Source organism: Lepus europaeus, chromosome 1 (genome assembly GCF_033115175.1).
Source record: "Lepus europaeus isolate LE1 chromosome 1, mLepTim1.pri, whole genome shotgun sequence".
Lineage (NCBI taxonomy): Eukaryota > Metazoa > Chordata > Mammalia > Lagomorpha > Leporidae > Lepus > Lepus europaeus.
In genome coordinates, this window is record NC_084827.1 from 54,404,829 (window position 1) to 54,430,639 (window position 25,811).

The 25,811-nt window shown below is 38.4% G+C and overlaps 1 protein-coding gene and 1 pseudogene across 1 annotated transcript in view; one reads left to right on the plus strand and one right to left on the minus strand.

The window, feature by feature from the left end:
• The window catches only part of PCLO (piccolo presynaptic cytomatrix protein), a 623,081-nt gene that overhangs the window by 396,431 nt on the left and 200,839 nt on the right, over positions 1–25,811 (minus strand). The window lies entirely within an intron of this gene.
• LOC133749365 (YEATS domain-containing protein 4-like) lies at positions 3,541–4,510 on the plus strand (annotated as a pseudogene).

Consider the following 25,811-nt stretch of genomic DNA (forward strand, 5'->3'; position numbering starts at 1 on the left):
AAAGTCTTTTGTCATCCACAGTTATATATGATTTGCTGCTCATAAAACTAAAGCGTTGTTGGTTCTGTGTTTAGCTGTCCTCCTATAGGTTCCTATGGACTTTTTCCAGCCACTTCTATTGTATTCAGTACCTTGGGATGACTCTGTAAACAGATGAAGCCAATAATGTATTAACAGTACCAACTGAGAGAAAGTATGGTTAACTGAGGTTACTAAAAACAAAAAGCAATTCAAATCAATTGGCAATCTACAAAAAGAGTTAAAGATTTTAAAAGCTATTATTAAAATTGCTATATTGGTCTACTATGCTATGTTATATGTGTGTACATATTGTATGTCCACATGGGGAAATTTTATTAAGAGTTGTATTTTAAATGGCTTATAGATAAGATTGTCCATAAATTTAAGCTGCTAAAATCAATCAAAGATACATTTTAATTTGTGGGACCTGAATCTGTGTATCATATGTTTTAAACTTGTTGGTAGAAAGAAACTAAAAACATTTTATATGGTTGTGCTTAAGTTTACTGGTCAAACAAACTACACCATGTTAGATATTTAAGAGGTGTTTCCAAATACATGATTCTTAAAATTTATAGAAGGCATTGGACCTTCTGGTAAATGTTTCCTTAAGTTGTTATCTAATGGTTAAAACCATTTGCTAAGTATTCATGTAATATTGCTATTGACAGCAAGCGATCTAGGACTTGCGCCCTCATTTCTCTATTCTAAGCCCAACTTCTTCTTTCATTTCTCTATTCTCTTCAAGGTAGGAAACTAATTCTATAATGAAGGAATCTGTAGGACGCACAATTTAATCTTTAGACCTTATAAAAGAGATGGCTAACATTTTTCTGTAATAGTATAGCCAAAATAAGAGCTTAAATTATAATCTCATAGCTAGATTTACTTTGCCATCAGCAAAGTAAACATTAAGTAGAAAAAACCTCCCTTTCACACCAAAGGGAAAGAAAGTTTTAAAGTGAGAATATAATTTTCCTCATGGGCATTGTCTACCTTAGAAAAACTACTACAGAACATGCCTCTGACTATAGACTTGTAGTTCAGGCCACCGAAGATTAGAGATGGGACACGGGCACTCCCTTGACTTGCATCCTCTAGTCTGCTTTAACACAAACCAGGAGGAAAAGAAAGCTCGGCATCAGAAGCAATGGGTGGCAGGCCTATTAATGGCTGATCTGTACAGTGATCTGCCCTCAAGGAGACCCAACAGGCCAGTCCACTGCAGTGCCTTTCAATGTGGTAAGCCTGGGCTTCGGCAGAAGTCAACTTGTGAAGAGCCCTGGCAGCTCTGCCAGCCAAGAGTTGGATCACTGGAAATGGACCTGCCCTGGAGTCGAAGGATGCCCAGGTCAGAGCCACAGATCTTATTGGCTCTAAGCTGAAAAGCCCTTCACTCAGCCCAGCTTCCAAAGTGACCACTGCAGCTGAGGGGATGGTCAAGTAGGGTCAGCAACATTGCAGGCAGAACTGTAAATTTCTTGTTAGAGATGTCCCCTGCCTTTACCTGGCCAGCTCTCCTCCCAGGCCAGCCAAGTAATGAGAGTCAAAGAGTGCCTTCCCCTAGGAGGTTCACACCTCCCTTAGGATATACCCCATGTGAAGAGATAGATAGGTCTAGGCCTCTGAATTTACAAGGCCTAAAGCCCACCAGATTATTATCAAGCCCCTTCTATCAGGTTCTATTTGCCTCTCAATCAGAAAACTTAATTGTAGCTTAGACAGCACCTTTCTTAGCTCCTCTAATAATGACTCTGTCCTTTGTTCTAGACCCTGTCAGGCGCACTTGGGCCTCATTCCTTTGTAATCATAACCTCTACTCTACCACCAATGGCTCTACTCCCAACCTGTGTGTACTGATGGTCCTCTTCCCCACTTAATGCTGTATAATTGTTCAAACCTGGTAAATGCCACTCTTAGGATCATTGGTTACTATCCTCACCCTGTCTTTTATGACCTTGTCTAAATATGATCAGAGTCAGCAAACTTGGAAGGCTTCCATAGCCTTGGCAACTCATGATGAGAGCCTAGGGTGGTTACTGGCGCCATAAACTAGAGTGTCAATTTGTTGGGTCAACAACAGGAGTCACTGTGCACTTGCTCCTCATGTGGGATCTCTGTCCTTAATGTGCTGTACATTTTGATTTAATGCTATAACTAGTACTCAAACAGTATGTTTCACTTTGTGTTTCTATGTGGGTACAAACTGTTGAAATTTTTATACTAAATTGATCTTCTGTATATAAAGAGAATTGAAAATGAATCTTGATGCAAATGGAAGGGGAGAGGGAGCGGGAGAGGGGAGGGTTGCAGGTGGAGGGAAGTTATGGGAGGGGGAAGCCATTGTAATCCATAAGCTGTACACTGGAAATTTATATTCATTAAATAAAAGTTAAAAAAAATGTTTCTACCCTCTCACTGATAGAATTAAACTTCAACGCGAATTTCAGAGCAGAAAAATCACACTCTAACAACAGTTTTGTGATTGTCTCAACAGTACAAGTTTCTTATTTCAATGTTTCTTGAAATACTAAAATTGTGACTGTTAGGATATGCAGTAGCATCAAGTTTTAATTTCCATCCCATGTCTCTTATATCCATTTGTCTACCAACCACTCACCCCTATTTCTCTTTCAATCTGGCTTCTAGTTCTCATCCTTACAAGGCTCTTAGGGATCATCCCAGATATCTCAAAATGACAAATTTATTATTCTTTCAGTACTGGACACTACACCAGTTACCCTTGGAATTCTCTTCTCTTCACCTTCTAAGTACGAAGCTCCCTTGGTTCTCTTCTTCATGCTGGCTAAACTGTCATTCTTTATTTGATATTTTTCTTTCTCTCTATTTTAGTATTAGTGTTCTCTGCAATAGTATTCTCTTCACGTCTTTTTTCCTCTTTACCCTAAGCTCAAATACCTCCTAAATTCCAGATAAAAATTGTTTTATGTTATTACTGAAAGTCTTCTTGTTATTTTTTATTACTATGACTACAATGGAACTCTTCATTTGAAGTGCCATCATCTTCCAAATCACCCAGCCACAAAATATTAGCATCATTTGTGACACAATGCCTTTTCCTTTATGCCAAATACTCCAGAATCCAGAGTTAAAGTCCATGCATTCCTACCTAATAGGACTGAGATCCTCTGCCTTCTAAGACTTATTTGCAATTATCATTATCTCCTGCTGCTTCCAAAGCAACTTCCAATGTCCAATATGTGAGGTTACCCTCACATCTTACAAGAGACCACCTCAGAACATTGTTTCTAAAACTTAACTATGCATTTTAATCACCTAGGAGTAGGCGCCTGGCACCGGGGCTGAATGGCCTTCAGGGATGGCGTCTGCCTGGACGGGTTGGCGGCGCTGAGCGCCTGGAGGCGCTGTGACTAGCGTTCCCTCAGCCGGAAAGCCTCCGCCTGCGCCCGCGCGGGAGGAGGGGTCCTCTGAGGGCAGCGGCGACCCCGCAGGCCCTGGTCTCTTTCCCTGGCAGCAGTGGCTTCTTCCGTTGGACAATATGTTCAAGAGAATGGCCGAATTTGGGCCTGACTCCGGCGGGAGAGTAAAGGGAGTAACTATTGTTAAACCAATAGTATATGGTAATGTTGCTGGATATTTTGGAAAGAAAAGAGAAGATGGGTACACACATCAGTGGACGGTGTATGTAAAGCCATATAGAAATGAGGATATGTTGGCATATGTGAAGAAAATCCGATTTAAATTGCACGAAAGCTATGGCAATACTTTAAGAGTTGTTAAGAAGCCTCCATATGAAATTACTGAAACAGGATGGGGTGAATTTGAAATAATCATTTAGATATTTTTTATTGACCCTAATGAAAGACCTGTAACCCTACATCATTTATTAAACTGTTTCAATCAGACACGAATGCAATGCTGGGAAAAAAGACAGTGTTTTTAGAGTTATATGATGAAATGATATTTCAAGATCCAACAGCAATGATGCAACAATTATTAACACCATCTCGTCAGCTAACATTAGGAGCCTATAAGCATGAAACAGAATTTGCAGAACTTGAAGTGAAAACTAGAGAAAAATTAGAAGCTGCCAAGAAAAAAACAAGCTTTGAAATTGCAGAGCTGAAGGAGAGATTAAAAGCAAGTCGTGAACTATAAATTGTTTAAAAAATGGAATCAGGAAACTAGAGGGAGATGATCAGACAAAAGACATATAAATGGTTTTGAAGAGAACTTGCTAAAAATAAGGTGGACTTTGATGGAGAAAAGGACTTAATGAAAATGCTGTGATGTTTCTTAGAGGAACTGTGTATATAGTTGTTGACTAGATTCTCGGCAATGGAGTCAAATTATTTGTACTGCTCAAGCAATCTTTAATGGGAAATATGTGTTAATTGAGGATCAATCCTGCATAGGATTTTACCAACCCATTTTAGGGAAATTCTATGATGTTAAGCACAATTTTTAAAATATTTTTATTTTAGTATATGTGTAGGTTATTGTCCTTTGACAGGAATCAAAATTTCATTATGAAGAATAACTTGTACAGATTTTGTGTGTATTTCTTTAGTAGTTAGAATTAGTGGTAAAATTAGCCTGTGTATTTAATTTCTCAAGTTCTTACATGCCCCCATGTTACCTGTCTTGTATATGGTGTGTCCAGTACATAGTCAATAAATGTAGTTTACAGAAAAAGAAAAAAAAAATCACCTAGGAGTCTGGGTAAAAACAGATTGGTGAGCCCCATGTCCAAAATTTCAGGATCAACGGGTATGGGTGGCAAAGAGAATCTGTAGTCCTAACATTTTCCCAGGCAATTTTGAGGAGCTCATCTGGAGACCACACTCTGAAAATCTTTGCCTTAGTTCACACAAATCTATCTTCTGCATGTTTATTTCTAGTTATTCTCAGTGAGGCTCTTGTTTCTTGATCACGATACTTCCACCCTCACCTACTATCTCTGGATGAGTCTCACTGCTCCTTCACCTCTGTTTGTCACCATGAAGCACCCATATTCTCACATGTTGTTATAACTGTAGATGTAAATATTCTGAAATGAATGTAACTTCAGCATTGCAAGTGATTCTTTGAACAGCTCCAGTACATAGCCCTGTGTATCACATCTGCTTTAACTCCAATGTAGGACAATTAAGATTTTCAGGAGTGTGGTGGGACATTGTCTTGGATGTTACCTCTCCACTGTCACAATGTCTGCCAAATATTACCCTTGACACAGCTACTAATGACATTGTTCTTACTGTCACACTATTGTATTGCTTCCATCCCATCCCCTGCTACTTCCTAGCTCAAAGGCTGATTCTTCATGACCAACCAGCATGATGGACACTGTGTTATTTTTCAAAGTTACTGGCATTGATGATTTATGGGGCCAGTGCAGTAAGTGGTTAAACAGAAATGTGAAATGAAGAAGTAACAAGATTTGTCATTCAACTGTCTGATGTTACCCTACTGATGTCAAGGAGAGGTAAACAGAAAAACATGCATTCATCTTGTGAGATAAAAAAGGAGGAGAAAAATAAAAGATGAAGAAATAGTGCTTTTTATTTATTGAAAAAAACAAAGCTGATTTGGCAGTTTAACAAACTAATTTGTGATCAAACTATAACAACTGCTAGCACACAGACATTGACAGCGGCCTGGCTTGCAAATATGCAACTTTCGGCCATATCATTTTCTAATTAGAAGATTTTTCCACTAGCCACCCAGCCTATTACCACATCATAAAACCAAAGTGTATGATGCTGTGTTAATAACTTTAGAATGGCAGATGGTTTGAAAAATTTGAAAATTTTCATAAATAATAATTTTTACTGGAGCTTGTTAGAGAATCTGACTGCGTTTACATCAGAAAGTGCACTCTATTTGTTTCTCACTGGTGGCTAACTAGAAAGAATTATTTCTGAGCTCTGCCAGGTATTGGCCAAAGGGAAAGCAGCAGGTACATTCAAAGTGATTTATCTTTTTCACAGCTTACATAAGTGGGATGCAATTCTGATGTGTTTTCTAATAAAGAAGGAAGGAAAGGCATATCCTGTGGCTTCGGTTTCCTCTAGCTCCTCTCATGTTACCCCAAAAATAACCTGAGGGGTTCAAAATGAAGGAGTGATTACTAAAAATTACTCAGTTTATACTCTTCACTCTCCATTTAGTAATATTTCTAAAGATATAAATTGTCTCATGGCTTTTTATTAGGACCACTGCCAAATAATGTTTGTTCTTTCTACAATTTGCTAACATGGATTAAGTTTTGAGTAAGTTTCCTGTGTTAGTTCAAGGATGTGTAGGTGTAGGGAAGAGGCTGTATTGCTAATTTTTTCTAATAGTTTTATTGAGATATAATTTGCCTACTATAAGTCCATCTAATTAAAGCGTAAAGTGTAATGGTTTTTAGTATATTCAGACATGTGTACCCATCATCCTGTCAATTTTAGAATACATTCATATCCTCAAAAAGAAACCCATACCCTTATTTATCAGCCCCATTTCTATCTCCCCACCCCACCCCATCCCTAAGCAACCACAATCTACATTGTGTCTCTACAGATTTGACCAGGCTGGACATCTCAGACAAATGGAATCATATGTGGTATTTTGTGACCATGTTCACATAGCCTAATGTTTTCAAGTCCACCATGTTTCAGCATGTATAGGTACTTTATACATGTTTATGGCTGAGAAATATTCCATTGTAGGGATATATCACATTTCACATTTCCTTTATCCATTCATCCACTAACAGACATTTGGGTAGTTTCCAGCTTTTGGATATGATGAATAGGGCTGCTACAAACATTCACTTGTAAGTGCTTGTGTGAATATATGATTTTATTTCTCTTGGGTATATATGCAGGAATGTAATTCTTGAATCTTGAGTCACATGACAACTTTACTTTAACCCGTAGAAGCTGCCAGACTATTTTCCAAAGCTGCTGGACCACCTTATATTCACACCAACAGTATAAATGGGATTTGTCCAACTTCTCGACATCCTCACCCATTTGTTTATTTCTGAGTTTTTCATTTTAGTCATCTTGGTGAGTACGTTTATATACCTGTCTATATCCTTTGGTCATTTTTTCAGTGGCTTTTTTTTTTTGTCTTCCTGACTTTTAAGAGTTCCTTTAGAATCTAAATACAAACCCCATATGAGATGTATGATTTGTAAATTTTTGTCACATTCTGTGTATTGTCTTCAGTTTTTTGATAGTGTGATATGAATTATAGAAGTTTTCAATGCCAATGATATCTAATTTATTAATTTCTGTTATTGTTGGTTGTACATTTACTATCAGATCTATGAATTCATTGCCAGATCTTACTTCACGGAGACTGACACCTATGTTTTCTTCTAAGAACTCTATAGTTTTAGCTCTTACATTTAGATCTTTGATCCATTTTGAGTAAACTTTTGCACCTACTATGAAGTAAAGCTACCATATCATTCTTCTGCTCATGGATTACAGTTTGTCCTGGCACAATTTGTTACAAACACAATTGTTAGCTAGCATTGCCATGGCAGCATCCTATATTAGAACATCACTTCAAGTCCCAGTTACTATGTTTCTAATTCAGCTTCCTGCTAATGTGCCTGGGAAGACACCAGAGGGTGCCTCTAGTGCTTGGGACCCCATCACTGATGTAGGATACCAGGATGGAGTTCCTAGCTGCTGGCTTTTGCCTGGCCCAGACCTGGCTGTTATAGCCATCTGGAAAGTGAACCAGCAGATGGAAGATCTCTCTCTCTCTCTCTCTCTCTCTCTCTCTCTCTGTTTCTCCCTCCCTCCCCCCTCCCTCCCTCCATGACTCTTACTTCTCTCTTTCAAATGAATAAATTAAATCTGTAAAAAAAAAAGATGAAGAGATAATTCTTTCCTGACATATGAGTTCACTTCTAGAATAATTAAGATATATGTATGCCTACCCTTTGCAGTACAACATTGTCCTGATTACTGCTGCTTTGTAGCAAGCTTTGACATCAGGAAATGTGAATCATCCAATTTTTGTATTCTTTTCTAAGATTAGTTTGGATATTCTGGATCCCTTGCAATCAATTTCACATGCATGTTAGGATTTTCTTACGCATTTCTATAAAAGAGCCAGCTTGAATTCTGATAGAGATTGATTGAATTGAATCTTTGGATCAATTTGGCAAATGTTGTCATTTTAACAGTCTAAATCTTTCAGCCCATTAATTTGTGATGTTATTTCAATTATTCGGGTCTTTAAACTTTTAACAATGCTATGTAGTTTTCAGAGTATAAGTTTTGCATTTTTGTTGCTAAAATGTTCTTTTTTAGCATTATTAGAATTATGTAAAGTTCTATTTGCATTGTTCATTATGAGTTTAGAGAAATACGTTTATTAATATAAAGAGAAGAGATTTCATGTAGTTCACAGATACAGCTCTAAAAATATAATGATACTTCCCTTCATCCCTCTTCCTTCATTCTTTATTTTTTTAATTTTTACAATAATCTATTTTAATTTACTTTATAATCACAGTCTTAATGTTCCACTAAATAAACAATTCAACAAGTAAAAAGTAGAAAAACCACTGTTAAGCAGAAATATAGAAAAGAGCTGAGATTTGATTACTGTTCATAATCCTTGTCTATACACCTGAGGAATGGTGGTTTTTCTACTTCCTACTTGTTGAATTCTTTTTTTAGTGGAAGGTTAAGCTTGTGATTATAAAGTAAGTTGAAAGTATGTCACTGATGGGGCCAGCGCCATGGTTCACTTGGTTAATCCTCCGCCTACAGCACTGGCATCCCATATGGGTGCCAGGTTCTAGTCTCGGTTGCTCCTCTTCCAGTCCAGCTCTCTGCTGTGGCCCAGGAAGGCAGTGGAGGATGGCCCAAGTGCTTGGGCCCCTTCACCCGCATGGGAAACCAGGAAAAGGCACCTGGCTCCTGGCTTCAGATTGGCGCAGCGCACCAGCCATAGCAGTCATTTGGGGGGTGAACCAACGGAAGGAAGACATTTCTCTCTGTCTGTCTCTCTCTCACTGTCTAACTCTGTCAAAGAAAAAGAAAAAGAAAGTATGTCATTACAAAAATTAAAAGAAAAAAATAAGACAGGTAGGAGAAGGCAGGGTAGTCATGAGGAAGAGGGGGTAGGGTGGGAAGTATCATTATGTTCTTAAAACTGTATATATGAAAAATACAAAATTTGTTCATAAATAAAAGAATTTTAAAGATGTCAATTTCACCCATATACACTAAGATTTTTTTGGTACCCTATTTACAAGCTACCACAAATCATAAAAACATGTGATAGTTGTCTTTTTGGGTCTGGCTTATCTCACTAAGCATAATGATCACTTGCATCCATTATGTTACAAGAGGCAAGATTTCATCCTCTTTTAATAATTTATTATTTTTATATTGATCTTTATCCTATAGCCTTACTGAACTTATTAGTTCTAACAGCTTTTGATGGATTCTTCAAGATTTTCTATTAACAAAGTCATGTTATCTGAAGATATAAGTCGTGCTTTCCCATTTTTTTTAATGTCTCCTTTTTTTGTTAAAAACTGGACATTTTAGGGATAGGTATTTGACACAGCAGTTGAGTCAGCGCTTGGGGTGCCCACTTCCCATACCTGATTTGAGTCCTGCCTACTCTGCTTCTGAAACAGCTTCCTGTATGCATATTCTAAGAGGCTGCAGATGGCTCAGTTGTGTTGGTCCCTGCCATTCATGTGGGAGACACGGATGGAGCTCCTAGCTCCTTACTTCAGCATGGCCCATCCATGACTATTATGGGCATCTAGGGAATGAATCAGTGCATGGAAGATCTCACTCCATCTACCTTTCTGCCTCTATCTCTCTGCCTTTCAAATAAAATAAATGAACATTTTTTAAAAGAAACTGGACATTTTAGGTAATAAATTATAGCAAATTTGATAGCCGGCGCCGTGGCTTAACAGGCTAATCTTCCGCCTTGCAGCGCCGGCACACGGGGTTCTAGTCCCGGTTGGGGCGCCGGATTCTATCCCGGTTGCCCCTCTTCCAGGCCAGCTCTTTGCTGTGGCCCGGAAGTGCAGTGGAGGATGGCCCAAGTGCTTGGGCCCTGCACCCGCATGGGAGACCAGGAGAAGCACCTGGCTCCTGGCTTCGGATCAGCACGATGCGCCGGCTGCAGCGGCCATTGGAGGGTGAACCAACGGCAAAAAAGAGGACCTTTCTCTCTGTTTCTCTCACTATCCACTCTGCCTGTCAAAAAAAAAAAAAAAAAATATATATATATATAGCAAATTTGAGTAATTGTTATCCTTCTGTGATTTATTATTATTACTGACTTTCAAACTGCTTAGAGACTTGCTAGGCTACTTCAATGAAGGTTTCTTTCCCAACACAGTGTGTATGGAAGCCTTTGGTGCTGCTCTTTGGGATAGGCTTACAGCCACGCTGCAGTGACATGGCCTTAAGCAGGGCACTCTTTGATTTTCTGTTTCTCTAGAATATATAAGCTATTAAACTCCACTGATTGCAGCTGATTCTTCCATTCTTTTGAACAGTACCCCGGAGCCTAAATTGTTTCACAGTCTATCTACCCAAATTTGAGTGTCTTTGAAGGGATGGGTCCCAAGGACAGTGTTTGAGGTTTATTCTGACCCCAGTAGGGTTCATCCCAGATGTCTCTTTGCCTATTTCAGTTCTCTCCTGAAGACCTATAGTCCATTCTATATTTTTGCTGACTCTATCAGGCAACTCCCAAATGTCTCCACTCTTTTTTTGTTGTTAATTTATTTATGAATTTATTTTTAAGGAATACAAATTTCATATATACAACTTTAGGAATACAGTTATTCCTCCCACCATACCTGCCCTCTCACCCATACTCCCACCCCTCCTCTTCCTCTCTCTCCCCTTCCTAGCCCCATTCTCCATTAAGATTCATTTTCAATTAACTTAGTACACAGAAGACCAACTCTATACTAAGTAAAGATTTCCACAACTTGCGCACACACACACACACACAAAGGAAAAACCGTTTGAGGACCAGTTTTACAGTTAACTCTCATAATACAACTCACTGAAGACAGAGATTGTAATGCATGGGGAGTTAGTGCACAGTGATTCTTGTTGTTAATTTAACAATGAGCACTGTTATGTATGATGTCAGTGACCATCCGAGGATCTTGACATGAATTGCCAAGACTATGGAAGCCTTCTGAATCCACAATCTCCATCATTATTTGGACAAGGCCATAAGCAAAGTAGAAGTTCTCTCCTCCCTTTAGAGAAAAGGATATCCTTCTTTAATGGCCACTTTTTTCTACTTGGGTCTCAACCACAGAGATCCTTCATGTAGGACTTTTTTTTTTTTTGCCACAATATCTTGGCTTTCCATGCCTGAAATGCTCTCACGGGCTTTTCAGCCAGACAAGGAAGCCTTAAGGGCTCATTCTGAGGTCAGAATGTTATTTAAAGCAATTGTCATTCTATGAGTCTGCTGTGTGGACTGATTCCCATGTTAGAAAATTCTCTTTTTTAATTCTATCTATTATTATTACCAGACACTTGATCTTATTTATATGATCATTTTAACACATAAAATGGTATTTTTTCCGCATAGCTTAATGGGATTCGGGGTCCCATGACAAGTCTTTAAACTGTACTCTTAGAAGTAAGTCCATAGGAATGTATGCAGAACTATACAGCTTTGCAGTTACAAACTTATTCCTCCCTCTCTTATTCCCACTCTTTTTTTCATGAGATATATCTTTAATTGACTTTATACACATATGATTAACTCTATGTTAAGTAAAGCATTCAAAAAATAGTATGAAGAAAAAAAAATGGAACAGCCAAAAAAAAAAAAATGAAACTGTTCCTCAACAGTCAAGATGAGGGTAGCTTAAGTCATCCCTTCTCAAAGTGTCAATTTCACTTCTACAGATTTTGTTGTAGGTGTTCTTTAGTTCTCACAGTACAGGGAGAACATATGGATGGTACTTTTCCCTTTGGGACTGGTTTATTTCACTGAGTCTGATGTTTTCCAGATTTTTCCACTCTTTTGAAAGCTTTCTTAGGCTAGACCTTCTCTTAACTCTATTAAAAAATATACCAGTTCCTTTGGTAAGGGATTGGGAGTTCTCTTCTTTTCATACACACACACATTCACACACACACACAGAAAGAGAGAGAGAGAGAGATGTCTTCCATTGTTTCACAGGGTAGTTCATTCTTCAAACAACCACACAAACAGAGCTGGGTCAGGACAAAATCAGGAGCTCAGAACTCCACTCAGGTCTCTCATGTGGGTGACAGGGAACCAACTACTTGAGACTTCATCTGCTTCTCAGGGGGCATATTAGTAGGAAGTTGAAATCAGAGGCAGAACCAGGACTAGAATCCAGGCACTTTGATGCAGGTTGTGGACACCCCAGGTGGAGTCTTAAGCACCGTACCAAAGACCAACCCTCAGGAGCTCATTGCTTCTTGTTTCTCTCTCCAGGTAAAATCTCTGAGCCTTGGCCTGGTGGTAGGCCCAAGGACAATTTGGGCTTCTCCTGGGTAATATTACCCCACCATTAGGTGGTGTGCAATGCACAGATGAGGGTGGTAGAGTCTTATCTTGCCTTTCTGAACCCCTACCCCACCAGTGTGAGGGTGAACAACCCAGAACTTATTCCCATTGTTGCCCTGCCCAAGACAGAGACTTTGTCTCACCAATCAGAGATTGACAGACAAAGGGAGCTGCCACTTCTTGGCAGCAATAGCCCAGTATTTAGCTTCAGAAATAGGTAGCTGGGGGAAAATGCTGCTCCTAAGAGGAAGACAGCCCTCTGACTGGGAGCTTAGACAAAAGGAGTCCTTTGCTCCTGGTTGTATCAGTAGAGAATAATACCATGTCACAGAGTAGAGCAAGGTTAGTAAGATGTCAGGCCTTGGCTCAAACACCATAAGCTCCTTCAGTTCTCACAGATGTTTCTTCATTGACTGCATGTTGCCAGACCATTTCCAAAGACTTTAAATGGTTGTTTTCCAAACAATAGTTGTTTGCTTGTTTTCCTCAATCTCATTAGCTAGCTCCTCATGCTGTTATGCCAAAAGTGGAACTCCTAGTGCTTTATTTTTAACAAGTTTGAGTTACACATCTTTTAACAAATTGGGAATGATTTTTATTTTTTATCAACAAGTACCAAAATAGCAAGCAGTTATAGTACAGGGGACAAAATGGTAAGTATATTGAGAAAGTTCCAGAAGGCACTAGAAAAAGCCAGTAGAGCTTAACACAGAAAATCAGAATTTAAGGGAGGACAGGGAAGAAGAAACAGGCATGCTTGATTGTGTTCTGGATTTTCAGACTAAATGGTAATATGAAAAATAAGGCCTTGATAGTAGATATATGAACACATATGCAATACAGCACAACTGAGGTCATTATATAATCAACAATGATATAATAGCTTTCATTAATAATTCCCTATTGAGCATTTTAGGTCTCTATACCATTAAAAACTTTTTTTATCTTCAACAAACATAATTAGTTCTGTGATTTTCTCTCTTTACTCCCAGAAAGAACAGGCAGAAGTACCATGCATATATTTTCAACATAGGTTAAATTATGGACAATTATATGATATACTGACTCAGTAAGTTATCCATATTAAATTGTATTCTCTCAGAGATAACCATTAATTTATTCTGACATGCAAACTTTAATGATAATATAATTTTCATAAGGCAGTCAATAATTCATTATGTTATATTCCTTTTTATATTTCAGGTACACATATACACACACAAGTTTTGCAGCACTGTATTAATCACATAGTAAACAGAATGGTATTTTTATTTATCCTGAGTTCTCATTTCTCCAACATACTTATGCCTCTTAAAATTTATTTTAAAGGACAATTTGGGGGAGAATATTTAAAATTTACTTTTTAAGCAATTCTGAAGTATACAATGCATACAGTCAGGCAGTACAGGGCATCTTTCAAACTGATTCCCATTTTCTAGCTAAAACTTTGTATCCTTTGAATGACATATCCCCATTCTCCATCACTCCCCCAATCTCTACTCTAAGAGGACCCTGATGGACATGTTAATTAGTATCTGCTTTAATCATTCCATAATGTAATACCAAATCAAAAAATCCCATTGTGACCCATGGGATATATATATATATATATATATATATATACACAATATATACAATTGTTGTGCCAAGTAAAAATTAAATATGCAATTATTGTGCCAAGTAAAATAAAAGGAAAATTTTGAAGATGTCAATTATGATTTTTACCAGGGAATATCTTTCAACCAGGAAATTTAACAACTAAGAAATGCCATAACTTGTAAAGTCACAGGAGTTATTATTTATATTTTTAAAATAATCATGGAGAGCTCATTGTTTCTTAGAAATATATCAATATCAGAAATACCATGCTAATAGTCAATATACTTCAAAATATAAAAGAAAATAAAAAATGTATCTTCTTAAAGCTTGGAATGATGTAGGTGGATACAAGGCTGTTAGAAGTGACCTGATAGTTTACTGCTGTAAGAACTTCGCTTAGCCTAAGCATAGCCAAGATGCCAGGGCCTGGTCCCAGGTACAAAGAGGGCTAAGTGGAAAAAAACCAATGAGCTCGCTTAGCGGAGATGACTGGAACAGGTTCTTGTCTTCATGTAAGAAAGAATTCAGACACGCACAAGAGAAAGGAGTGGTCAGCAAGACTGAATGGGGTAGGGCATCCATCAGAATGGAAGGGCACCTCTCCAGACAGGACTAGAGAGAGAGTGCCTAGTTGGCACTTAGACTGTGGTTTCTGAGGGAATGGGGCCCTATTCTTCCCACTGCTTCCTTCCCTCACTCTGGACAAAAGATTTGCTGACTATGAATTAGGTGTAATTCCTCCCAAGTTTTTACTACCTAGTATTAGACTCGGGGGACCCCACCTGGTACCAGGCAAAAACAATTTCCCCAGGTACCCTCCTTGGGGAAAGTTTTACTGCACTCTGTTATCAGGCTGAGTAGCCTGCCTCATGCTGAGGCAGAAGGGGTCCCTTTGCAAGGCTGGGACCACCTACAGAGCTACTGGGGGTATGGGCAGATCTTTGTAGTATAAAATACTAGGCTGCTTATAAGGTGTGCTTCCAAGGCTCCTGCATTCTTTTTTTTTTAAGATTTATTTTTATTTATATGAAAGACAGAGATAGAGAGAGAGGCAGAGACAGAGAGAGAGGTCTTCCATCTGCTGGTTCATTCCCCAGATGGCCACAACCACAGGAGCTGCGCCAACGTGAAGCCAGGTGCTTCTTCTGGGTCTCCCACATGGGTGCAGGGGCCCAAGGACTTGGGCCATCTTCCACTGCTTTCTCAGGCCATAGCAGAGAGCTGGATCAGAAGAGGAAGAGCCGGGTCTCGAACCTGCGCCCATATGGGATGCCAGCACTTCAGGCCAGGGCTTTAACCCACTGCACCACAGTGCCAGCCCCAGCTACATTCATTTTTGAAGAAACTTTTGTTTTCAGGCCCTGGCTCACAAATAGGCTAATTTCTAACTTCCTAACAGTTTCAACTATGTAACCACAGTGTAACCTCCCCTCCCCATCCTACCTGCCCAGCAACACCCACCCATGAATGCCTCCCCCTCCCATTACTTTAAGTGTCCTATTGCATTTAGGTTGTGACTCCAGAGTTGCTCAATGCATGAGGAACTGGGGAAAGGGATCCCTGCATAATAGACATAAAAGGGGCTAAATGAGGGCGATGCCTGCTTCCAGGAGTATCAGTAAACACCTAGCTTTCTGCTTCCTTTGTGTTTCTGAGTCTATCCTTTGGTGGGCAGGTAGTCTCAGGCGGGCTTATTTCCCACAAGGCCAATAAGAATTTCATGTCGACTAGTAGTTTTACCGTTAATTCTCATAGTACAACACATTAAGGACAGAGATCCTACATAGGCAATAGGTACACAGTGACTCCCGTTGTTGATTTAACAATTGATACTCTTATTTATGATGTCAGTAATCACCTGAGGCTCTTGTCGGCTGTGTGGGTGCAGTCTGTTGAAATCTTTACTTACTATATACTAAGTTGATCAACTGTATATAAAGATAATTGAAAATGAATCTTGATGAAGAATGGGATGGGAGAGGGAGTGGGAGATGGGATGGTTATGGGTGGGAGGGAGGTTATGGGGGGAAAAGCCACAACAATGCAAAAGTTGTACTTTGTAAATTTATATTTATTAAATTCAAAAAAAGAATTTCATGTTGAAAGGAACAAAGAGTAAAAAAACACCAAGTAATAAATGAATATGTGAAATGAGATTGCAGTTTCTGCCTTCAAAGGAACTGTCAAAGACCTGCTGTTCACCTCCTGCCATTGCTCCACAGGCTGCTGAAGTCTGTACTTTAAATGTACTTACATTTTCATAGCAGTGAAGCCGATTGCTGAATTCTCTGTCAGTTTAACTTTTAATTATTTGCTCAACTAGTAAGAGAAAATACAGTGAATAAATAAAAAAATTATAACTAAAATGGTATTTCATATCAATTAGTGAACAACTTATTCTTTTCTACTCACCCCCAAAACCAAATATTACAAGCTTAGTGTGAATTTATCATTACACACTACAAAATATAGTCAGAAAATATTTCAGAATAATATTAACATATGAGCACCAGCTATGGCCACAAAAACATGTGTTGGCATAACATGGACAAAATACAGAGGTAATGACATCTGCTGGAACTCAGACTCACAATTATCAAATTCAAATACATTTTGCAGTACATTCATATACTCTATGACACTATAAAAGAACTTGAACTGATACAGTAGTTATTTTAAAACACCTGTTTGTTTTAAAGAGGTACCATTAACTATTTTCTTTCTTCTCTTTAAGCTTTTTTTTTTTTTTTTTTTGAAAGGCAGAGTTACAGAGGGGCGGCAGGGAGAGACAGAGAGAGGGAGATCTTCCATTTGCTAGTTCACTCATCAAACAGCTGCAATGGCCAGGGCTATGCCAGGGCAAAGCGATATTTTTTCTGGGTCTCTCACGTGGGTGTAGGGACCCAAGCACTTTGTCCATCTTCCGCTGCTCTTCTAGGCACATTGGTAGGGAGCTGGGTTAGAAGTGGAGCAGCCACCACATCTTGAATCAGTGCCCATATGGAATGACAGCATTGCAGGTAGCAATCTGCCAGCCCCTAACTATTTTAGGTAAGGTCTGTGATGTTGTTTTTAGATTAATAGATCATATCACTATAAAGCATAAATACCAAGTCCTATATGTTTAAGTTTCTTTCAGTTTTTGTACACTGATGAAAAACAGCATGTACATCACAGTGGTATCTCTATGTTGATCAATATATATTGAAGATTTCTCCAAAATTATAAAATAAAAATGTCTATAACAATAATAGCTTAATTAAATGCTCTTAAAATATTTATTCATGTCCACTCCTCTTTTAAAAATGAGAAAAACTGAAATAAACTTGGTGAGATTTATAGACTCTGGGCTCTTGGCTGATGGATCCAATAAAAATATTTACATGGTAAAAAGGGAATGAGATGAAAGTAGGGAAATGACTCGTTGAAGATGATGACAAAGCCATCAAGCAGAACAGATGAAAATCTCTAGAACAATTATTTCTCTGTGTCATCTTTTGTCCATTCCAGTTACTTCCTTTCTCAAAGCAGAGTTTCCCAAATTCAGCACAGGTGACATTTCATGCTTAATGACTGTTGTAAGGACTGTCCTGTGCATGGAGGGTATTAACAGCATACCTGGTGCTAGGTAATGGATGCCAGAAGCACTTCATGTTCAGCTGTAAGAACCAAGGACATCTCTAGATATTGGTACATATTCCCTGGGGGTAGAACATACCCCAGTTTGTAACAACTGCCTTAGAATTGGTGAATCTGATATTATTGAGAAAGGCATCCAATTATATAAGAGCAAGAAAATAAAAAGCAGACCTGAAGGGGCCAGTGTTGTGACGCAGCAGGTGAAGCCACCACTGCAATGCTAGCATCCCATCCTGGAGCACTGGTTTGAGACCCCGATGTCCCACTTTCAAACCAGCTCACTGCTAAATGTGCTTGAGAAAACTCTGGAAGATGGTCCAAGTACTCGGACCCCTGAAATCCATGTGGGAGACTAGAGGGAGTTGTGGCCATTTGAGGGAGTGAATCAATTGATGGAAGATTTTCTTTGACTATCACTCTACCTTTCAAATAAACAAATGAATCTTTAAAAAAAATACTTAACATCCAAAGTTGATGGCCTGCTTCTCCATTTCCTTTGACTTTTCTGTCTAAATAAGCTCTTTGAACACAGGGCTGTCTCATGGATCCTTGTCCCTTCATAGTCATAGCATATTGAAGAGGTTCATTATGAATATGTGTTTGAAATAACATTATTTCAAAACAATGTGGTTATTTTTAGATGGGAAAAAGGAAATAAATATTTGATTACACACCCTCTTAAATTCCAACAAAGCATAAAGTCATCGAAAGACTACATTTATAACTCATAGAGCATCTGCTTACATAAGTGTGCAAGTGGTGAATTAACAGAGAATTGAAGTGGCATTAGTACTCTCTTTCACGCACCATTTGTATTGTATTCAATTCTCATTTGCATCCTGTATATCAGACTTCCTGTACCCCTGGAGCTCCCAAGGCTTCTGACAGTAACTTAAAGATTAAGATTGATCAGGGTTGATGGAAGCTTGCCACAAGCAGAAATAGCTGGAAGTGCTCCCTGTTTACAAATCTACCTCTAATGGTTTCCTCGCCAATTCTAGAAGAAAAATCAGAACGCTCTTTGTTCACATGAAGCACACAACACAGAATCAACCAAACCCTTAACTGATTTGGGTTTTTAATCTTAGATATTTGAATCCTGACTATTCCTAAAGTGTGCAAGTCTTAAGAATCTGAGGGGAGAAAAGCACTACTATTTCCATTTGAAGGGAAATGGGTGGTATCTTCAGGACCTGCAGGGAAGAAGGCCCACACTTCCTGGAATGGAAAGTCACTAAGGTCAACCAATGAGGATTAGACACTTCTCAACCCTAAACCCCCACGCCTGTGTCTATAAAAGTAGCCCTCCCAACCTCTGACTAAGGTCTTCCCCCGCCCCCACCCTGTTGGGACTGGTGAACCTTGCCCAAGAGCAGAATCCAAAAAAAAAAAAAAAACCTATAAATTGACTCATTTGGCTGAGAAGATTTGTTACGCACTGGACACCTTGCAATGGGTAATTATAAAATAGAAATCTTTTGAAGTACAGAAACTTCTCAATTTGATGCAATCCCAAATGTTAATTTTGGTTTTGACTGCCTGTGCTCCTGGGGTCTTTTCTAAGAAGTCTTTGCCTGTACCTATATCTTGCAGTGTTTCTCCAATGCTCTCTAATAATTTGATGGTTTTGGGTCATAGATTTAAGTCTTTAATCCATGTTGAGTGAATTTTTGTGTAAGGTGAAAGGTAGGGGTCTTGCTACAAGCTTCTGCACGTGGAAATCCAATTTTCCCAGCACCATTTATTGAATAGACTGTCCTTATTCCAGGGATTAGTTTTGGATCTTTGATCAAATAGTTGCATCAAATTGAGAAGTTTCTGTACTTCAAAAGAAACAGTCAGGAAAGTGAAGAGGCAACCGACAGAATGGGAAAAAATATTTGCTAACTATACTACAGATAAAGGGTTGATAACCAGAATCTACAAAGAAAGCAAGAAACTCCACAACAACAGAACCCACTTAAGAGATGGGCCAAGGACCTCAATAGACATTTTTCGAAAGAGGAAATCCAAATGGCCAACAGACACATGAAAAAATGTTCAAGATCACTAGCAATCAGAGAAATGCAAATCAAAACCACAATAAGGTTTCACCTCACCCCGGTGAGAATGGCTCACATCCAGAAATCTACCAATAGATGCTGGAGAGGATGTGGGGAAAAAGGGACACTAACCCACTGTTGGTGGGAATGCAAACTGGTTAAGCCACTATGGAAGTCTGTCTGGAGATTCCTCAGAAACCTGAACATAACCCTACCATACAACCCAGCCATCCCACTCCTTGGAATTTACCCAAAGGAAATTAATTTGGCAAATAAAAAAGCCATCTGCACATTAATGTTTATTGCAGCTCAATTCACAATAGCTAAGACCTGGAACCAACCCAAATGCCCATCAACAGTAGACTGGATAAAGAAATTATGGGACATGTACTCCATAGAATACTATACAGCAGTAAGAAACAACAAAACCTGGTCATTTGCAACAAGATGGAGCAATCTGGAAAACATCATGCTGAGTGAATTAAGCCAGTCCCAAAGAGACAAATATCATTTGTTTTCCCTGATCAGTGACAACTGAGCACCAAAGGGGAAACCTGTTGAAGTGAAATGACACTATGGGAAACAGTGACTTGATCAGCTCTTGTCCTGACTCTAGATGTACAATGTAATACTTTATCCTTTTTGGCATTTGTTGTTGTTGTTGTTGTTGTCCTAGTACTAGTGGTTGAACTCTGTAATTAACACACAATTATTCTTAGGTGTTTAAATTTTAACTGAAAAGTGATCCCTGTTAAATTTAAGAGTGGAAAAAGAGAGGGAGGAGATGTACAATTTGGGACATGCTCAATCGGACTTGAGCAAATGGTGGAGTTAGAAATGTGCCAGGGGATTCCAACACAATCCCATCAAGGTGGCATGTACCAATGCCATCTCACTAGTCCAAGTGATCAATTTCAGTTCACAATTGATGGCTCTGATAGGTCTAAGAGTCAAAGGGATCACACAAACAAGACAAGTGTCTGCTAATACTGACTGATAGAATCAAAAAGGGAGAGAATGATCCAACATGGGAAGCGGGATACACAGTAGACTCATAGAATGGCAGATGTCCTAAATAACACTCTGGCCTCAGAATCAGCCCTTAAGGCATTCGGATCTGGCTGAAGAGCCCATGAGAGTATTGTAGGCATGGAAAGCCAAGATACCATGGAAAAGAAAAAAAAAAAAAGAAGAAGAAGAAGACCTAAATGAACGATCTCTATGAGTGAGATCCCAGTGGAAAGAACGGGGCCATCAAAGAAGGAGGTACCTTTCTCTGAAGGGAGGAGAGAACTTCCACTTTGACTATGACCCTGTCGGAATAAGATCAAAGTCAGCGAACTCTAATGGCTTCCATAGCCCTGACAACTCATGAATAGAGCCTAGGGAGTTTAATGACGCCATAAACAAGAGTGTCAATTTGTTAAGTCAGCAACAGGAGTCACTGTGTACTTACTTCTCATGTGGGATCTGTCCTTAATGTGTTGGCTAATGTGAAGTGAAGCTATAACTAGTACTGAAACAGTATTTTCACACTTTGTGTTTCTGTGTGGGTACAAACTGATGAGGTCTTTACTAATTATATACTGAATCGATCTTCTGTATATAAAGAGAATTGGAAATGAAAAAAAAAAAAAACCAACCTGGTGTTAAATTGGAAATGGCATAGAAAATTAATTAATTTTAAAAAATATTATGTAGGATCTCTGTCTTTAATGTGCTGTACACTGTTATTTAATGCTATAACTAGTACTCCAACAGTATTTTTTCACCTTGTGTTGCTATATGGGGGCAAACTGTTGAAATCGTTACCTAATATATACTAAACTGATCTTCTGTATATAAAGAGAATTGAAAATGAATCTTTACATGAATGGAAGGGGAGAGGGAGCGGGAAAGGGGAGGGTTGCGGGTGGGAGGGAAGTTATGGGAGGGGGAAGCCATTGTAACCCATAAGCTGTACTTTGGAAATTTGTATTCATCAAATAAAAGTTTAATAAATGAAAAAAAGAAAAAGAAAAAAAAATAGAAATCTTAGTAGTTAAATAGTTAGCACCTTCCATAAAGTGATAATGAATTAAAATATTAACTGTTTTAGCAGATAAAATTTAGCAACAATTTTTAACTGAAATTAAATTGTAAATATTTCTCTTACCATAAAAATTACCACAGTCCTTAAATCAAATTTTGTTTTGTTCCTCATAAACCTGCTATACCCAACAAAATTCGTTGCAGGTTAAATGAGCAGAATGAGGCATAATGAACCAAACCAGAAAAATCAGAAGAAACAAAAATAACTATTCATTAATTGATAATTTGGAATGGTAAATTATAAATATTACATATACAAAATGAACCAATTATACATTGACTTGGTATCTAAAATAAGAAACTAAGTAGGCATTTTGGCCTAGCAGTTAAAACATTTGTGTCCCATATTGGAGTACCTGGGTTTGATTTCTGGCTCCAGCTACTGATTCCACCTTACTGCCCACGCAAACCGTGGGAAGAAGCATTTGATGGCAAACAGATGGGTTCCTAACACCCATATCTAAAACCTAGGCTGAATTCCCATTCTGCCTTGGCCTGGTGCAGCCATGGCAAACATCTGAAGAATGAACAAGCAAAAAGGAACACACTCTCTCTGCCTGTCAAGGAAAACCAAATAAAGTAAAAGAAGATTCTTCATATCATTATATGAACTAAAATTTCTTGCTTACAACTGATTTGGGACGTCTAGGTAGAAAGGACAGATTATTTGCCTATGGGAAGTTGAAGTCTAAGAAGACATTCCTCTTGCCACAGCATAAAACTACAATGATGGAATAAGGATCTTCCCAATTCCAGTGTACAGCCGAAATATTTACCAGAACATGCTCCTCTGATTCAGTATTTCTTATGAATTTGGCAGTAACTTCATAGGTTAGACCCTGTTTATTCTGAAGCATAAGCAGGCCTGATGTAAGTCCACTTCATATTAACTCCCTACTGAGTTAATATGCCAGTCCAATAAGGCTGAGATGCCCAATTGTCAGGATATATGCTTTGTTCTCCAATCTAACCTCTATCCTTTTGTAGAGAAGAGAGCTCCAAAATAGGAAAAGGGGCAAGGTATGAGGGGTGGAGAGAGAAGAAATTAGTTTTTTCATGAGCTCATCTTGCATATTGAGTGCTATTGTCATTTACTCTTTAAAATCCAGATTCTTTCCCTAAAATACAGCTACAGCCTTCTGCTACAAGGAAATGCCCTTAATCCACACTGTGGAACAGATAATACACATGATTTAGAGTTTTTTTTCCTCCTCAGAACTTGGCATTTATATCTGACAATACTGAATATATCCTGCTTCATATTACAGCCATTCGTTAGAGCTATTGCTCTACTACTTTGGGAACATTTCTGGGGCCTCAGTGACTCTCTTTGCACCTCTGGAACATCTAACATTCAATAATGTAATTTTTTTTCTTTCTCCATGCTAGTTGATCAGTCGGTGCTGTTCATGTTGTCTCCTCTTCTTATAAGAACACTAGTTATACCACTACCCACCATATTGATCCTATTTAAACTCAGTTCCCTTTTCAAAGCCTTATCTCCATACTCTTGCATTCTGAGGTGCTGGAGTACATGTGAATTTTTTTAGAAGATTTATGTTATTTATTTGAAATTGTTTGTATTTAAATTGTTTGTGCTTTTAGAACTTAAATATTAAATTTTCCAGGTTTTAAATATAAATTATAGGATATTAATATGTACAAACATTTTCTGAATTTTTATCACTTCTGGCCCCAAAATATCAGTTTTCTAAAAGAAGGAGACATTGCTCATACCAAGGCTTCAGACAAATATGTGTGCTTATACATTAGGGATTTAACTGCACAGCCGACAAATCAAGTTTCAAACACTAGCAGCCTTGGGTATTCTTGGCATTTCTTAGACCTTGTGTGTTAACTTGTTCACAAATAAGGAACGTTAAGAGGATAGCTGTGTTCTGCCAAGGGGCAATTACTTTTAAAATAAGAAGAAAGGGGCCGGCGCTGTGGCACAGCGAGTTAAAGCCCTGGCCTGCAGTGCCGGCATCCCATATGGACACCGGTTTGAGTTCCGGCTGTTCCTCTTCTGTTCCAGCTCTCTGCTAGGGCATGAGAAAGCAATAGGAGATGGCCCAGGTCCTTGGGCCCCTGCACCCTCATGGGAGACCCGGAAGAATCTCCTGGCTCCTGGCTTCGGATTGGCGCAGCTCCAGCCGTTGCAGCCATCTGGGGAGTGAACCAGCAGGGGGAAGACCTCTCTCTCTGTCTCTACCTCTTTCTGTAACTCTGTCTTTCAAATAAATAAAATAAATCTTTAAAAAAAATTAAAATAAAAAATTTTTAAAAAATAAAATAACAAAAATTGAAATGCAGCTGTAAGGTTGAGTAGAATTAAAGAAGGAAAAATACCAGGTTATTTTAAAATGCACCAGCTAGGTATACTTTCCTTATATGCTCTTTATTATCTTGAGAGCTACTAACACTTCACTACATATATAATGCAAAAGCAAAAAAGAAAAAAGGAACTAGCTCCAACTCTAAATATATAATATAGAAAAGCCTGGCAAATAGATCTTTCTCCTACCTAAATCACATCCACTTCCTGTTTTTGCCAGATAACAATGCCAGCACTTTGAAAAGAGTGACAATGAGCAATCTGACTTTATCTGATCATTTTTAAACATCAAAGTATGTTATGAGAGAACTACTATCTACAAATGAATTTCATCTCCACATCTGCGGACATGACATTTGTTAACATCAGAGGATATGTATGATCAATGTTTTAAGAGACTATACCGTTCCCACTTTAAAGCAAATGTGTTAATAGAAAATAAGATGTTAAGTGAAATTCTACATCTCTTTTATTGTCTAATCAATATTTACTAAGTTTGAAGATACTAGAGATATTTTACATTATCATAGCAACTTGATATTGAATTCAAAATCCATTTCCCTTGGTTTTCATATTAATAATAATGGAAAGAATCCATGATATATACAAACGATTGCAATCTTTCACTTTTTAGCACAAACATTAACAATTCTCAATTACTGAGGGTTTGCTATTTTCTAAGTAGTATGTTAAATGCATAAATACAGACTGTGTCTACCAAAAGACTCTTTTAAAGAACTGTTTCACTCATTATATACATAAAAAAATTATAGATTGTGGGTATGTTTTTTTCCTAAACATCTGAAAGACAGAGAGAGAAGTGAGAAGCTACCATCACTGGTTTACACCTCCCCCCAATATTGCAGTATTCTGCCTTCCACCCCTACACCCATACAAAAACCAGAAGCTGGATACTCAACCTGGGTCTCCCACATAGGTGGCAGGAACCCAGTTATATGAGTAATTACGGCCACCTCCCAGGATCTGCATCAGCAGGAAGCTACAGAAAGGTGCCAGAGCTGTGAATCAAATGTGTGACAGGAAAGTCTTAACTACTAGGCCAAATGCCTATCCTAGAATTACATTTAAAAAAAAAAAATCAAAGTACATATGAGTAACTTTATGTGAGGAGCAGGCCAAAGGTCCAAATCTGTTCCATCATCAATGCCTACCTCCATGGAGTCCAATATATTGATGCCTTCCTTCCAATATATTGATGCCTTCCTTCTCTGAACTTTGATAGAATTTATTCTCTAATCCACATATTTTAGCACTGAATTGCTTATTACCTTGTTATTCTGAAGTTCCATATGCATCTGTCTTGTCTTCCCATATTTATTTAGAACTTATATTTTAGATTGCTATGAGATTATACCATCTTTTGTTATGTGCTCATTGGTCTAATAAAATAGCAGTATGCCCAGCTTGCTCTTTAATAAACATGTTGCCAACTTGCATGTGTTGTTGATCCATTGTACAGTTACTAACCAGAAAGCCACATTGGTTCTGGTGTACTATATTAAATCACCCTGCTACCCAGAAAA